Source organism: Nuphar pumila, chromosome 13, assembly GCF_984573655.1.
Source record: "Nuphar pumila chromosome 13, dmNupPumi1.hap1.1, whole genome shotgun sequence".
Classification (NCBI taxonomy): domain Eukaryota; kingdom Viridiplantae; phylum Streptophyta; class Magnoliopsida; order Nymphaeales; family Nymphaeaceae; genus Nuphar; species Nuphar pumila.
The window spans coordinates 16014853-16029849 of NC_143261.1; positions in this window are offsets into that span (position 1 = coordinate 16014853).

A 14997-nucleotide genomic window follows, 5' to 3' on the forward strand; every position below is an offset into this window, starting at 1 on the left:
CGGGCTGGATAATGGCTATGAACACTCATCATCTTCGTAGCCCCTAACCCCTTATTTGTAATGGGAGATTAGGCAGTTACGTGAATGTGGTCTCTCCACATTCATGTGGTCTCTCCACATTCACGTAACTCCCACCCACTATCTTCATTACTTGGCCACTTACGTGACCCACCAGTAGGTGTCAAACCGGGTCAGACTGTGGGTCCACAGTTGGACCCGTAACCCAAAATGTCCAACATGGGCAACATCTAATTCTTTTCTAAGCTAATTGAACAGGACCGGTGGAAAAGGTCGAGGCAAGTATCTGTTAACACTAAGTGGGAATTTCCACGGTCTGTGCTTCAGTAGCTGCAACTGTGCAAACATCTGCCAAACTGAAGGCTTCCCTAACGGAGAATGTGGAGGCTTAAAATGCTATTGTCTGAAGCCATGCCCAGTTAAAAACTAGCAGCTCTTCTTCTAACTATAGTAGCCTTTTGGGCATGGAATAAATGGAACTTGGGGAGTCGTCATACTTCCTTGGCATCCTGCTACTGCTTTTGTCAATGTTTTTACTTTTCGTTGTGCTTTTTATGTGAGAAATAAAATGATGGCAGTGTTGTGAGATGATATACGCCTTAGAGTTATTAAACTAAACATATCCTTCATAATATGAGTATGGACTTTTTTTTTTATAGTTAACGAGAAGAAACCATTACTATGGTTCAGACCATAATTACCAGAAAAGGAAATGGATATGAGAAGCAATGTGTGAAGTCGAAGGAGGGAAACTAGTGTTAAAAAAGTAGTCTAAAATGAGAAGCGAGATATAGTTATAAAGCAATTATGCAAGTGTAAAAAATATACATAGAAAGCAATAAGAAGCCCAAATGAAAGTAAATAATAGATGACATGAATACAAATATAAACCTATATATAAAGGCCAACATGCATGTTTGTTATTCGAAATTATAATTATTTTAATATAAAAAATATAATAAGTGAGGGAAGAGTGAGTAGGAAGTGATACGAAGCTAGAGGGCAACATTAAGGGTGCATTTGTGTCACGGAAGAGAGCTCTACTGGAAGCGTTATTGTGGAGCTCTCATACACCAATCGACTCCAAACCCCCCACCCCCCACCCATGGGAAGCGTTGCTGCAGAAAGAGGCGGGAGGTGTTTAATTTGGGGCCTCCTTCTGCACGGAAGAAGGTTTCTCTGTTTGCATAACCATCGTGGGCTTTATGAAAATGCATGGAATACCGTGCATTTTCGCAGAAACCTTTAGCTTTTTGCGGGGCCGAAGAGAAATTAAGTGAAAGAAAATCAATTTGGAAAACAAAGAAGAAACGAGTTTCCCACTAAAGGGAATCAAGCATATATTACATGTTGAAAGCAGGTTTTTCAAAGCTTTCCCTCTTTTTGAGAAAGTGACGATGAGTTTCTCTTTTACAATAGGAGAAGTGTGTTTTAAACTTCCGGTAACTATAGTAGAGACAACCTGTTACAAGTTGAGAGCTGCCACGTTAATCCAAAAAAAAAGTATTTTTTTTGAAAGAAATGTATTTAATATATTTTAGAAAATAGAGCAAGAAAACCAGAGAAGAAAGAATTGAACTTTTTTTTATTTCAGATACGCGTCACCTTTTTTTTTTTTTAATGTGCATTACAGCACTTGTAAAGCTTTGATGTGCTATTTGTAACTTTATGGTAGACTTTGGCAGATGCCAGAAAGAGTGCAGGATCAGGTGAAATCATATTGCACAAAGTAAATGTGAACACAATGGCAAGCTTCCTAATTGTGTTTCACCAAGGGGCCTCCTTTCTTCCTTTTGTGTATGAGGGCATGTATTTGAGAACTCTTCCCATCCTTTCTTTTGGTGCCACCGACAGATCCTTTCAGGTCCCAGCTCGCATACAGATGGCCCCCCTACATCTGACATGTGACAAGACGTAGGGCTTGAATCTTCTCTTCTTCCTGTTTTCCATATCTATATTATATTTAATCCTAGCCGTCCAACCAATAGAAAAGATTAATCCACATAAGTCTGACCCCAAGAAACTGCACCCAGCAATAAGACTTGATGGCGCTAGCTCAGCCTGTCATATTGTGCTTGCAGAGTAAAACTGCAAGTCTAGGAGTCTTGCCCCCAAGGCCTATGCTACGCATTGGCTTAGAGCATATGACCCATGAAAATTGAACCTTAACTGCCCATCTAGCAGCCAAGGTCCTCACCCCACTTAGCCAACTCTCATTGGGGCTCACAACCCCCAACCTACAAATTAAAAAGCCCTACATGTTACAGAAAACATAGTACAATTGAACCAAATACACCATATACAGTCTTTAGCAAGATATCAACTCTCTCTCTCTCTCTCTCTCTCTCTCTCTCTCTCTGCAACAATATCCCATTATTAAAGACTAATGCGAACGTGGTAGACCAGATTCAGTAGGTATTACCAGATTGCTACTGATGTCAAGATCAAGATTTAGGTAACAAAAACAACTTTGGAATCTCTTTGAACACTTTGAAGAAGGCAGTTTAAAAAAAAAGTATTTCCCAATAAGGCTCTGTTCGGGAGCCCACAATTGGGCGGTGTTGAAAGGGATACGCAAGATTTCCAGCACTTGGGGTGTAACTCTATACCTGACCTGATGCCCCAAACCAATTATACATGACCCGACCTGACTTTACTAGAACCAGGCGTTCTGGTCAAGTCCAAAATATAGACCAATTAAAAAAAAGGTCGGGTCATGGATATTATAAATGAAGACCCGAAGCTGCTTGGATACAACCCATGTTTCCTGCTTCGTACTCCAACCGGCCCAAATCTGAACTGATGATGTACCCAAACCCATTTTATACATTAATTAACCCCAACCGATCCTGTTGAAACCCGACTCACTATTGTTTAGAATGGTTAATAAGCTTCTCATTTGTTAATCTTCCTATTGAATAGTTGATTCAATTGATTTACATATTTTTTATTGGTTACTAATTAGGTCTTGATACCAATCAATCCTCACTAGGAAACAGATCCAAATCCCAACCGAGTTCATCGGAAAATAGATCGGTGAAAGACAAGGTTCTTCAGAGAGAGAGAGAGAGAGACCTAATGATCGATGAATAATATGGGTGTTCTTAGGCGGCCGGCGATCGGAAAGGTGACTTTTGATGATAGGTGATTGCGTTTAAGCAGGCGTGGGAGAAGAGAGACCCACCATTTTTTTTTCATGTCTTGTTAAAAAAAAAAACGGTAAAGAGAAAGACAAAGTGGGGGTAATTAGGTAAAATTATTGGGCCTAACCAATGTTTGACCATAGTAAACTCTCAAGAGGCGGGTGTTTGTGAATTATTTTGCAAACCCAGGTACGTATTTGTAAAATCTCAAAAATTAGGCATGTGTTTGTAAATAAATCAAAAATTACGCATGTATTAGGTTTCTTACAGTCTCCACCATGAGACTGTGTGTGGATCAGGTACGTAGAACCTTGCTCAGAAAACCATAGATGAACAACACCCAGAAACTCACTAAACACTTTTACATATTAAGCAAATCCTAACCATCCATCTTGCAACCATCAGTGCCAATCTATACAAAAGAGCGGGTGGCATCACTTTATATAGACTCGCCTAGGTGTGTCTCTCAGTCCCCCAAATAAGATGAACAGTAAGATTGAATATAAGACAACCAGTTGTGTACAATATCACCGCCACTGCTCTCATGTCATATTGCATGGAGCAGCAGAGGGATTCAAATGATTCGGATCCAGAACAGCTAAATATATGGGTATTTGGATCTGGAACAGCCAAACGTTTTTATTTCGACAGAGAATTCATTAGCCGGAACCAGAAGGGAAGATTTTGGTGGATAGGAATCCCATAAAAACTTCATTCGAGGAATGGGCCAGACCAAGCAGGTCCCACCTTCAATGGATTGAGTCACCCTTTTTTCTTGCTTTTTTTTATATTGGAATCGATGCTGTAAGTCCGTTGAAAGGTGAGTCCCTCACGACCTGTTTGGATGTGAGCGGAGCTTCCATCCAAAAAAACGGAAGAGGAGATGCCTGTCTCTTTGTTCTGTGAGTATGAGCAAGCCAGTTTCCTTGTATTTCAGATGGACTTGCTGGCCAACCCCCAAATTTGGATTGTCATGCTTTCACGTGATTCACAGGGAAAGCTGGGGTTAGGCAGACCCCTACCAGTACCAGTTATTCAACTACACCATTTGGGGTTCGAAATTACAACGTCCCAAGATAAGGTGGCGTGCACCAACTTCGCTTGCCAGACAAGCGAAGCCCCCCCCGGTTGGTTGGGGTGCATGTCTCTTGCATAAGGGCAAAGCAGCAGGCTCCCTAATCGGCAAGAAGGCGGCTGAGAGGTTCTACCTAATTGGGGATAAGCCTTACAGCAGACTCCTCTTGTTAAATATCAAAAGTCACACCTTTCACACAAAAAATTTATTGTTGGATCTGAATCACATCCATGGACGGATCACTTAGACTTTCCCATGCTTGAGCCATCTCCCCATAAGTTGGTGGTTGTAGTTTAGGCCTCTTTTATTTCATGCGACTTACATGGGAAAGTGGCCCACAAGGGCTCCACTCATCTGGTAGGGGAGACTTGTGAATGTCACCAAGTTGACAGGAAGTCACAAGTTTGAAACCCACGGGTGGCATCCCTTGCCGCAAGGCCAAAGCTGGGTGTACTCTCTGTTTGGCAGAGCGGACCTTAAGAGTTTTACCAACTGGAGGTTATCCAAGGTGTGATTGGTGATAGGGGTTTTCCATTGGATTATCCAAACAAAACTTAGGGGTTTTCCATTGGATTATCCAAACAAAACTTACATAGGAAAGTGCTGAGCTGGCAACCTTTGTAATCCTCTCCCACCGTGAATAAAAAAACATCAAATCAATGTGGTGGGAAAGTGTCATTTTTTCTCACCATCAGCCACTTTTTATGTGTAAATCCTTTTGTACCTCTCTCCCTATGAAAGCTTTTACATGTAAAGCCAAAGCTGACTGGATTTTTTAGAAATCCACATCCATTTCCACGTAAATCTTTTCTTTTACATGAGAATGAAACAAAGGAACACAGATCCCGTCATTTAAAATAGAATGAGTTTCATCCTACATTAAATCCTAGATATCTAGCAGAACCATCTAGTTGTTGATTGGATGGCTAGGATTGAATGTAGGATGAACCCATCCTATTTCATATGATGGGATCTGTGTTCAAACAAACAAGGCATTAAGGTCTTGGCTTCATTAAAAAAAATCTGTGACATAACTAATGGTGGCAGCTCCTGAAACAGTAGAGTTTGGTTTGACACATAATTTATTATACGAAGGGGCATGCTTGTATGTTCATCTAAAATTGTGATATGTTAAACCCTTCGACAGATATAGAGCGCAACTTGTATGGGTGTATAAGATGAAAAGCCTTATTGAATAGTTCACGTGATTGGTAGTCAGTAATTGGATGGTGAGGGCATCTGACAGCACATTGCCAAACTCTAAAAGAAATGAGTCCAGTCAATAGAGCATGTAGAGCAAGAAGAGAAAAGTGCAGAACAAGGCCTAGATGCGAAACAGGAAGAAGACACCATTTATTTTCATGGAGATGACCTTGCAGCCCTTGTACTAGGAGATGTTAATTTGACTTCCTACGATTTACAATAGTTTTCAACCCGGGGAAGATGATGCACCCGTGGATCCGGACCCAATTCAATCCGCCAAAGAGGGACTACTGATGGTCTAAGACCCAATTAGATCCAATTCATTTATGTTTTCTATTTCTTATTGGTTTTAGAGTTTTATTCAGATCTATTCAAGATTCAAAAAGTAAGATTAGGGTTTTATTTTTCTATTAATATTTGTTAAGTGAAGGATTAGAGATGGATGATTGAACATTATTATTTTATCTGAATTTTCTGCAAATTTTATTATTTTTTTGCTTTCCTTTGATTTTCATGCCTACGATTATAGATTTTCAACATCTTTGAGATCAAAGGTGCATTAGAGAACCACTGAGCTGATGGTGAATTTCACAAACAAATCACCAGAACAGTCAGATGACAGCTGAAATATCAATAGATGAACAGTAAAAAATAAGACCTTTTAAACTCCAAAAGTACAAAACTCAATCGAGGGAATCAAGAAAGTAGCTCTGATTTTAATGGTTCCAACACTGCTCTTGCTTTTTTTTCAACAAAGCACGTTCATGATCTTGAACACCAAGCGTTGTCATACTTCTAAAATCATCACACAGAATGCAAAAATAGTGGGGGAATGGAAAAAACAAACAGATCAAAAGGTTAGATGAACTCATGTGCACACTACCATGTCATTTATGGATGCGTAGCCATTTCTTTACTACTTCAGTATCATCTGCACGAGTGATGAGCTTTGATGCACAGTGTGGGGGTGGCAGAAGAGGAGCCATGCATATCCTCCACATTGGCTGCAAATTCGTCTTCCAAGGCACTTCGCAACAAATACATCTTCTATGAGCTTCAAGTGCACCATCCAAAATTTTCTGTAAGGATTAAAAACTGAAAAAAAAAAATCATTGACAAGAGAATGGGACACTAGCTCATGCCAAGTGGTGCATACCAATGTTGTATGTATCATACCGTATCATACTCGTTACAATGGGGTGTTCTGATACAATATACACTTATATCTCGATACAGATGTGATATACCCCTGTATCTTACTCATGTATCGTATGATACACTATGATATGGGACATATTTTAAGATACATTGTAAATGCAGTTTAAATGCAATTATTTCAATCTTTTTTTTTTTAATATAAGACCCCCACTAGAAGAAACTTGTGGATTAGCGACGACCTAAATCCGTCGTTAATTCGATGCTAATCCGTCGCTAAACAGTTTAGCGACATATTAGCATCGGATTAGCGATGGATAACTTTCATTGCAAATTTTTCGACGCTAAGTAGTGACAGAACTTATATGTCGCTACTTTCGTCTTTAATTTGCGACGGACATGATCCATCGCAAGTCCTTCGCTATTTTAAATTAGCGATAGATAATATCCGACGCTAATCCGTCATTAAATTTAAAAAAAAAAATTAAAAAAAATTGCTCTCTGTCGGCGTGTTCTCCGGCAGGGAGCAATTTTTTTTGCACAGAACCGGTGCGTTCTGGCGCCGGGATGCTCTTCCGCAGCGAGCCAGTCACGGCGGGAGAAGGGACTCGGGCAGGACCTCAGGTGCCTGCTTCACGAAATAAACTGTCGGTGAAGGAGTGGATGTGCGGGAGAGGGTAGAGGAGTGGCGTCGATCGACCGACTGCGAGCTTTTTGGGGTCGTAGTGAAGACGGATTCCGACGAGGGAGAGGCGGGACAGGCAGTGGAGACTGGCGAGGGGCACCGCCGAGAGGAGGAGGACGACGTGGGGGAGAGGTAGCGGGAGGAGGAGGACGGTGCAGAGGCCGACGCCATTGTCATGCTCGGAGGGCTTCATACGAGAGAGAGGCGGGATAGGCGGTGGAGACTGGCGAGGGGCACCGTCGGGAGAAGGAGGATGGCACGGGGGAGAGGTAGCGGGAGGAGGAGGACGCTCGGAGGGTTGACTCCATTGTCATGGCTCGGGGGGGGCACTGCGCGTCGTTAGAGGAAGGGCGGGGTGATGATGCATTAAATACACGTAAGCATAACATATTTTCACTGCATAAATGCATCAATTATAGGTTTAGAACCCACACTTAGATGCATATTGATGTCAATGAGCTACGGTTCGAATTTCGTTCGAATCGGACTTAAAACGAGAGAGATATCGCATTTTTAGTGAAGCGGATCGGACCTCGGGGCAAACCGGGACATTTCGGATCCAAAAGGGTCATTTGGGCCTCGGATCTGGGCCAAAACGTACCCATTTCAACCCATATTAACCCCAAACTCGAGTTTTGAAAATATTTACTAAAACCCCCCTCAAAAAGGGCACCTAGCAATATATTTGTTTTTAATCCTTCTTTTGGAAATACCCAAAAGATGGGGTTTTGCCTATAAAAACTAATTTTAAAACCCTACGTACCTCACGTCTTTTGCCTCTGGAAGCTGCACCCTCAGCCCGATTCTTCCTCCTCCAGATGTCTTCCTCAGCCCCAAGCCGCCACACCTTCTTCACGTTGGGTTGCCAAGCTTGCCAAGCACCCATGGCCGCCATCTTCTTCCTCCTTCATTCGTTTTCTTTCTCATATGTTCCTTCTCTTCTCCTCCTTGCTGAAACTCACCTTCTTTGCTGTATTTTGCAGGTTGCAGCAGTAATGGTGGTGGTCCAGCTGTGCAAGGGGTGTTGTCTACCCCTTCACAGCCAGTCGGCTCTACCATCATCCGGCTCTCTACCCCATCCACGCAACCGAAGCTTCACGCCACCATCGGAACGCTACCAGCCGCGGTTTCCAGCAGATTGCAGCAACAGCAAGGGGGACAGCATCATTGAGGGTGTTGGTGCACGACCTGGGCGAAAGTCCACCTCTTCCCTACCATCCCACTCCTCGGATTGCTGGAATAGGCCACCGGTAAGCTTCTTTTTCCCTTCTTTTAGATAAATCCCCATTTGCGTGTTGATTTTCTTTCCCATTTCTATAATTTTCTGTGTGTTTATTTTGTTGCCTGATTTTCTTGTTTTGCAACCATAGTATAAATGTTGTGTGCTTAAACCAGCACATAGGTCGAATTTAGCTCTTCATTGTTGTTTTAGTTTTTCTATTTTTGATATGTCGAAATAATTGGAACCGTGTTTCCCTTGTGTGCCTATGGACAGCTAGAGTATTTCTAGCCGGCTGTAGCAGTTGATTTTAGGCCTTTAGTTTTGTAATTAGTATTAGTTAATTAATTGCTATTTTTGTAGTGTAGGAAGTGGTTTCAATTTTGTAGGAATGTTGCTTGAGTTTTAATGATTGTTTTGTTTTAGTTAGATGCTGATTTTTGGTTTTTCTAATAATATTTAGTAATGTGATGTCTCAACAATAGGTTAAGTATATATGGTGGTAGATTAGTTTTACTGAATTTTGTCATTTATTAAGCTCATTCTTATGTTAGCATTAGTTAGTTTTATTTTCAATATTAGTCGATTTTAGCAATCGCATGTTAGGCTAGAGGTGTTAGTAGTAGCTAGCTTGGTGTTTTCAGCTTGCGTTATATAGTTAATTGGTGAGCTTCATTAGGATGCAGCTGGATAGTTTAATGTTATATTAGATTAATGTTGTCTTTTCTTTTGATATAATGTATATGTATTTCGATTTAGGCATTATGGTGCAAATAGTTTTAATGTGTGGTGTTCTGTTTTAAGCATTAGAAATAGATGTTTAAATTGGAGTTGGCAGGTTTATTTCAGTAGAAATTGAATTTAGCTGCATGTGACTTTGATGTGTAAGTAGGTTGATTTTGTTTTAGAATTAAGATGTTGCAAGTTTAGGTTAGCCGATTTAGATATGTTAGGCAAATTTTCATCATCTAATTAAATCTTCGGTTAGTTAGTCAGTATTAGGCTGTGAATGACTGGGGTACATACAATTTAAATATATAGTTCAAAACTTGGATGTTTGAATGAATAGTATATTGAAGCTAGAACCTGATTTTTGCTCTGATTTACATTCGTTATACCTTGTGACAATCTTATTAGTTTTTCCGAAATTATTGTTCTATGCTATTCATTAGCGTGTTAACTGCGTGCAAACCTAAAATCAACTCGTTCAGAGTTGATTTGGTTTGCCTTTTAAGCATTCTGCAAGATTAGGTTTTACGCGATTTTAGATTTCAGGTCAAACGGTTCTATAATTTTTATCGAACTTGAAACGCTTATATCCGGAGTTTCTGGATGAGTTTTTCAATTCCGTAAAGTCTGTCAGACTCTTGAGTTTGTCAGAAAGAGAACATAAGAGAAATACTTCAAATCGGACTTAGTTTGCCTCTTTATATATTCTGTTTGCGAAAACCTATTTGAATTCAATTTTGCACTATTCAGGGACAAAACAGTCATTTACCTAGTTGTTTGATTTTACGTAGTTTTTAGTATTTCCTAGCATATAGTTAGTGAACTAACAATGGTTAGGCTAGTTAGAGTGTATTTACTTCGTTAGTTTAGTTAGAAACCATAATTTTATTTTTCTTTGTTTTTAATCGTAGTTTAATTCAGTAATTAGTTCAAAAATAGTTGTAGATATAACTTAGAATTAATTCTTGATTCCATACTGACTCTTTATTTTTGTGTTTTAGGTTGATAAGTTAGAAACATATCTACAGGTGTAGTTACAATGCGAAGTGCAGATGCACGTGTGACGAAAAGACAGAATTACCCCTGGCCATCTGGAGAAGACTTATGTAAACACCCCAAATTTTCACTCACCTCCCCAACATTTCCACCAAGCATCAACATCCAGCCTCTGAAATCGCTGGAGGGCAAAATGGTCATTTTCTGAGCCGGACCTTGCAAAAGTCCAAATTTCATCTGCAACTCTCAAAATTTCTCTATTTTTAGCTCAGATGTTCAAAATTTTACTCCTGACAGGAGACAGACATCTCCAAATCTTGATTCAAGGTTGCATTGCATAAGACATGACATTGCATATCATTGCACAAGCATTTCAAATCACTGCATTGCAAAGCATGTCATTTCGAGGTCTAGAACTCTTGATTTCAAAATTTTCAATCCAGATTAGAATTTCAACTCTTTTCAAAATCGATTTCAAAACCCTGGGTCTTCAAAATTATCAATTTTTCCCATTTTACCCCCAGGACTCTGAATTTCAAAATATTTCCTCAGGAAAACCATCTGGATAGTTTTCAATATGGATTTGAGTCACTTCACCTCAGATTTTGCCCTTTTTGACAATTTCAAATATCTTTCTTTTACAAAATCGCCCTACAAGGGCCAACTCTTTCCAAAATTCTTGTTTTGCCCATTAGTCCAGATTTTATGAAAATTCCAAAAAGAAGTTGTGGTTTTATCCTTATTTCAATAAAGAAGCAATGTGGGACCCACACTGAGGTGGTGTCACATAAGCTTTCCTTTTGAAAATTTGAATTTCGAAAAACCCAAAAATATAGGAGCCTTGTCCCCTGGATTGGTGCCACTTGTCCTTTCTCTCTCCTCCCATTTCCACGCCAAGTGTCAGTGTGGGGCTATTTTCAGAAGCCGCCACATGTCATCCCAATTATCTGCCTTGTGTCACCCTATCCATCCTGCGCCATGTGTCATTCCCAAGATTACCAGGAGATGCCAAGTGTCATAGGTTGTCCTGTCTAGAAAAAGTGGAGTTTGTCTCCTCTGAGGTGGCGCCACTTGAAGTGTGTCTCCTGCAGGGGACACGTGTCAACCCCTCCTTCCTTCTAGAAAAGTAGCCTGACACATGTCTCTTCCTACTTTTCTTAGAAAAGTAGGAGACATGTGTCACTCCTAAATTCCTACAAAAAAGGTAGGCTTGTCTCCTCTGAGGTGGCGCCATCTGGAGTGTCTCTTGCAGAGGACACATAGCAAGCTCTCATTTCCTCAGAAAAAGCAAGTGCCATGTGTCATTTCCTGCTCTCTTCAGAAAAACTAGAATTCAAAGTTTCAAATCTCCTCATAGGTGGCGCAAATCCTGAACTCCTACCTTTTTCATCCTGTCTGAGATGGCGCCACATGGCTTGGCCCACCTTCTCTCCCCACTGCCACGTGTCATTCTCTGCTTCTTTCAGAAAAAGTAGAGGACACATGTCTTCTCCCTACCTCTTTCAGAAAAGTAGGAGACACATGTCACTCCTGGCCTTCTTCAGAAAAAGCAAACCATTTAAAATTCAAACAAGGCATTAGGTGGCGAAAATCCGGAGCTCTGATTTTTCTAGATGGCCTATAAGGGCGCCACATGCCCCTTCCCTCCTTCCCATCCCTCTGCCACGTGTCATCTTCTACTTCTTTCAGGAAAAGAAGGTGACACATGTCTCCTTCTCATTCCTTCAGAAAAAGTAGAGGACACATGTCCTCTCCCTACTTTTTCAGAAAAGTAGGAGACACATGTCACTGCCCTCTTTTTCCTCCCTCTTGCCACATGGCATTGTAGGAGCCACCCTGAGGTGGCGCCACATGTCCATCCTCCATTCCTCCAGGGCCAACCTCCATTTGAAATTCGAATTCTCCTCTGAGGTGGTGCCATCTGAAGAACCTCCTCCAGCAGGCTGACACTTGGAACCATCCTGGACTGCCACATGTCCAGATCTCCTTTCACCAGAAAAAGCAAAATTCAAATTCCTCTGAGGTGGCGCCTTCTGAGCCCACTGCTCTGTCCTTCTGACATGTGTCAAACACCTTTTGAGGTGGCACCATTCCAGGACTCCACTTGGCTCCATTTTTATTTTTTATTTTATTTTTAATAAAGGTAGCCCACCATGAGGTGGCGCCACCTGAGGACCCCCTACAAAAAGTGAATTTGAAATTCAAACTCCAAGAGAGCACCCTCTGAGGTGGCGCCTTCTGGGAGCTTCTTGCAGAGAGAATCAAGCTAACTTTTGAAAAATTCCAAATTCCCCCTGCTGAGGTGTCTCACCCACAAAATTTCCATTTTTTTTATTTTTCTCAAAAATTAAAACACCTTTTGAGGTGGCGCCACCTGAGGGCTCCCTGCAGAAGACAAATTCGAATTTCAAACCCCTCAGATGGCACCCCCTGAGATGGCGCCACATGGAGGGCTCAGATCCAGCCTGTTTGAATTTCAAAAAATTTTCAGAAAATCTATAAAAACAAGGCTCCATGTCCAGCATGGGAGATCATTTTTTTTAGCTCTGGTGAACTTGGAAAATCCGACCTAGCCTTCCTAACATCTGATTTTGAACCTTGGAAATCGTGCCCCCTTTGGCGCATTGAAGAAGGTGGAGTAGAGCTCGTGCTGTGGCCAATTCAATTCCAACAGAGGTCGATTTTGGTGGACCATCCGAAGCTCGGAGCGAAGGACGAAGGAAGCTCGTGATAGCTGCCCCTTTCAAGAGCTCCTACGCTGCGTAACGAAGCAAGGTGCACTTCTTTTCCCATTGATTGGATTCCATAATTCGAATCGGGGGTCGTTTGAAGAAAGAGCTCATCCGAGGGATGGATTGAGCTATTCTCATAAAACGACATACATAAAAATGTTTCATTATGCTTCCTTGATGATTTTTAACATTCATATAGTTAGCTAGGTTTAATTTGCATTTTATTTCATTCATTTAGTACATTTCATGAATTAATTAGGATTAATTTAGCCTTTATTTCAATTCTGCTTATTTTCAGTAGGTCTCTGTTTTTGTCAGTCAGTCCACACGTCATTTCATGCATTTGTTTTTTATTAAAAATCCCAAAAAAATCACGGAATGCGCCCTTAGGTGTCCCTGAAATTTTTCCAAAAATTCGGAGGCATTTGAATTTGTTTACTGCGGTAAACATTCAAAATGGCAAGTCGGGTTTTGTTACCCGGGATACGTTTTGAAAATCATTTTCCGACTTGTAAAATCGAGATATCCCTCATAGGAGATCCGATTTTCGATCAGAAAAATGTTTTGAACTCGGGAGAATGTCTAGTTTTTAATATGATTTTATCAGATTTTTATAATTTTTTTTAATGTCTGACAAAATTCCGAGATATCGGTACACGTGTCAGAGCCTAATTTGGGCCTCTGAGATCTTGGATCAACTTAGGGCTATGGTTTCTCTTTGTGTGTTGCTCCAAATCCGAAACTGTAAAAAGTGAAAGTTATGTCCGTGGTGTCCTCTGTTTGCATCTAAAAGCCTGTAATTTTTAGAACAGTGTTGACCCCTGCTTCGGATTTTTCTTGTCAGCCCCCTGTTTTGCTACATTTGTCTGTTCTGTTAGTTTAGGCAGGAATAGTTATATTTTTATCGGTGTTTATGTTGATCAAATGCCAAAGTCATAAACATGAAAGTTGTTCATGTAGGTGTCGTGCATAGCTCTGATTAATTTCATAAATTTCCATGGCCTTTTTGTATTGTTTTAGCATTTTACATCAGATTAGTGTGATTTTTACCTCTGTCTGAACTAAATCCCTGTTATTGAACTCACCATGGCTCAAATCCCGAGGCTGTAAAAACCAAAAATGTTCCATTTCTGGTCTTTTAGCAGTCTGCAAAATATCAGAAGTTTCCATGGTGTAAATCTTGCATTATCATATTAGGCATTGCATTTGGTTCGGATCCATAGGCAAAATCCATCATTTTTAGGACTTTCTTTGAATTTTGGCATTTAAATCATATCATTTCATGATTTTTAGCATTCTAGGTTGTTTATCAAAGTAAGTAGATGCTTCATACCGAATTTGGTGCAATTTGGAATCCATTTGAGGTTCGGATTATCCACAATACCAAAACAGGGTCCCGCAGGACCCGGATCCAAGTGAAAAACAAGCGAAATTCGTTATTTTGGCTAAATTTCAAAATGTCAAATTCTGATTTTACAGTTCTAATGTGTTTAGAAGCATGTCATATTGCATTTCATCATCATTGAATTCAATTTGAATTTCGAAATCCCAATTTTACTAAGTTTTCCTTCAAAAAACCCTGATTTTAAAGGTGTAACTTTAATTTTAGGGGTATTTTGGTCATTTTGACCCCAATTCCGAATTTCAAACTGTTTTCCACTGAATTCCCTGCATTTACATCATTTCAAAACATCAAGGAAGCATGAGAATAGGGTTTATATCCAATTAAGTCCAATAATTTCATAATATTATTGGAAAATCTTGGAAAAACCCACATATTTGAGCTAACTTTATTTCAAGCTTGGCAGGGATATTTCAAAGAAGGAGCTGAAGTCTGCAAATTTCTTTTATTTCCTTTATTTAGTGATGTAATAATGTAAATTTTGGAATAAAAGATTTAATTTCCTGCTTAGACTAGGATGCATATCATATAGTCTGATTTTATGCAATATCCTGTTTCTATGATTCATGCATTTTATTTCAAAAGCACTATGGATGTTCACAAATGGCACGTGCACCAACTCTTAGGGAGTTGATGGACT